This window comes from Chaetura pelagica, unplaced genomic scaffold (genome assembly GCF_000747805.2).
Source record: "Chaetura pelagica isolate M959 unplaced genomic scaffold, ChaPel_1.0 scaffold296, whole genome shotgun sequence".
Lineage (NCBI taxonomy): Eukaryota > Metazoa > Chordata > Aves > Apodiformes > Apodidae > Chaetura > Chaetura pelagica.
Window position 1 is genome coordinate 275,131 of NW_009953648.1, and position 2,976 is coordinate 278,106.

Here is a 2,976-nt window from a genome sequence, read left to right on the forward strand (position 1 = left end):
GCCAGGAGGTGGACCAGCCGTGTTTCCTATGGAAACCCCACCTACAGGAAAAGGGAGGACTGGGCTGGTACAATGGGCTGGGCGGGATGGGGGCTTAGGGGGTGGGGGGCAACACATTTCCCAGCTGGGAGAGGGGTGTGGAGGTGCCCTGGGTTTCCAACCTGAAGGAACCATCGCTGCTGCCACCTGGACAACACGTTCCTGCCGCAGCCCCGACCCAGCTGCAAAGCCTGGTGTCCCTCAGGAAGGTGCCTGCAAGGGCCAGCAACAGTGGTGCTGGGGTCCTGCCCTCCCCCTGCCCCACACTGCTGGGTTTCTGACCTGTCCTCATTGTTGCCCAAACCCAGCACCAACCCCCAGCCCTGCCTCTTGCTGCCAGGCTGGAGGGCAAAGCCCCCGAGTTACCTTTCCCAGCTCACAGCTTGGGATTCTGTCACTGCTCTGTTTTTTTTCCATCTGGACACAGCACAACGAGCTCACAAATCACTGGGAGAGCTGCCACCTACTGCTGGGTTTCTGACCTGTCCTCATTGTTGCCCAAACCCAGCACCAACCCCCAGCCCTGCCTCTTGCTGCCAGGCTGGAGGGCAAAGCCCCCGAGTTACCTTTCCCAGCTCACAGCTTGGGATTCTGTCACTGCTCTGTTTTTTTTCCATCTGGACACAGCACAACGAGCTCACAAATCACTGGGAGAGCTGCCACCTCAAGCACAGGCGGGTGGGTGCAAGGGAAGAAAAGAGGCTCCAGCAGATGCCAGCTGTGTCCTGCTGTGCCCATCCCCACTGTCCATCTGTCCTGGCCTCCTTTTCCCACCTTGGCACGTGCTCCATCCCCAGCTTAGCAGAGCTTCGACTTCCCCAGCATCACTCCTCACCCAGCAGGGGGTTTGCACCACCCAAATCCCTCCTGTACCTTCTCTCAGCCCAGGCTGGGCTGTACTTTGGCTCTCGAGGTGATTGAAGGAGCTGGGGACAGAGCAGGTTACTGCAGAAGTTTCCTTGGCCATTTCTGAGAGCAGAGCACCCTAATGGTGGGGATTGAGTCCCATCACCCTTGCCATGACCCCCACATCTCCCAGGCAGCCTCCAGCAGCCCCTTGGGTGTCCCATGCCCACCCTGCCCCCCACATCCTGCTTCTCCAGCCTTGCTGGGCACCCCCATGCCCCCCCATCCTCTTCCCAACCTTCCCTGCTCCCCTCACAGCTCTGGTTTTCTCATCACCTGCCTCCCTGCTCTCAGCACTTCTCTTCACTATAATTGTTAATGCCACAATGAACAGGAAAAGCAAAACCACCCCCAGTGCTGACCCACCACCCCACCCGGGGAGCTGAGGGCCCCCACTCTGGCAAACCAGGAGGAAGAGACAGGGCAGCTGGGCCGGTGCTGTTCCTGGGCTCTTCCCAGCTCCAGGTGACCTTTGCCAAGTCATTTCCCTGCTTTGTCCTCTGGTTTCCTCTTCAGCCGAGGAAATCCAGCCCATGGGCACTCCTGGAGGGATGCTCTCCTGGAGGGATGGTGCTCTTGGAGCTGTGGATGGAGAAGAAGCAGATGTCTCTCTCCCAGCCCTTTCAGGTGAGAAAGCTGCCTCCTTCTGGGGAAAGTCTCATCCTTCCACCTCCCCTTGTTTTGTTTTTTGCCTCTTCTTTTCAGGGGTGGAGAGGAACAGAAGAACCACGTGGGAATATCACCAAGGAAAGGGAAATAAATGTTGTGCCTGAGAACTGGGGAAAGGGGGGGGTCCCCAAAAAGCCCTGCAAGACGTGTCCTTCCCCATCACCTCCCAAGCCATCTGCAGAACAAGTCCACCTCACCAAGTTCTCCATGTTTAACCCATCCCTGCTGTGCCAGATCCATTTTCCCAGCCACACCAGCACTCACCAGTGCCCCCACCTGACTAGCTGGAGAGAGGCTGCTCCTGGAGGCTACTGCAGTCCTAAACAGCTTCTTTTTCTCCCCATTTTCAGCCCCAGTTGCTCAGTCCCTGCAGGGAAAGGCACTGGGAGAAGTCAGAGTCCCTGAGCAAAGGGTTGTGACCCCCGTCCCAAGAACCATCCCTCCCTCCAGCTGTAGGGACAGCCCTGGTGACAAATCCAGACAGCCCAGCAGAAAAGGAGCTGGAGGATCTAATTCTTTCATTATAAACCCCTGCAGATCAGAGCTGTGACCCTGTGCTGCCAGGACAGCAGCAGGGACAGCTGAGGGACACTGCAAAAGCATCCCTGGCCAGCAGGGCACGCCAGCTGCACCTCGGGAAGGTGGGCAAAGGGAAACGGAGAGAGAAAACTGGGCGGAAAAAGGGAGGTTGAGCTGAGAGGAGCACAGACAAGTGAAGCAAGACCTGGTGCTAAAAACAAGCCACATCTCCTCCTGTGTCCTGCTCACACACGGGCAGGTTTCCAGCAGGTAGGTGCTTCAAGACCTCCATAGACACAGTTGTGTCTAAGAACATAACATTCACACACACACACACCCCCAGGAGGTTGGCTGCACCTAAAACCTTTCATTTAAAGCTCAGGGAGAGCAGCCCTCTGTTCAATTATTGCAGCAGTTGCTGTTCAGCTCCTAGGGAGGCTGGTGATGCCCCAAGCAGATGTAGATGCCATCGAGTGGTGGGAAAACCCGGCTCTGCTGAAGCTCAGCTGCTCCCCAGGCTCCGGAGCAAGGCAGGGATACAGGGGACAGCCCAGCCTCCCAGGGGTGAGGGGCTGCACCCCAGATTCCCAGCCCATCCAGCCCCACCGCATTATCTCCGGCCCCACGGCCCCCAGGACCACTCGTGCCCTAAATGCAACCACGGGCGACCATCCAGAGGAGGGGGGAAGTTTGTCCTCGACTTCCAGCTGCAAGTTCCTGCAGCATCGTTTTGTGCCGAGCCTTGTTCCGAGCTGGCTAAGAAACAGCTCCAAAGAGCTGATGGGGGGAATAAAAATCACAGCGACGACCTCTGCTCGTCCCCTCCCACCCACCCCCCCAGCG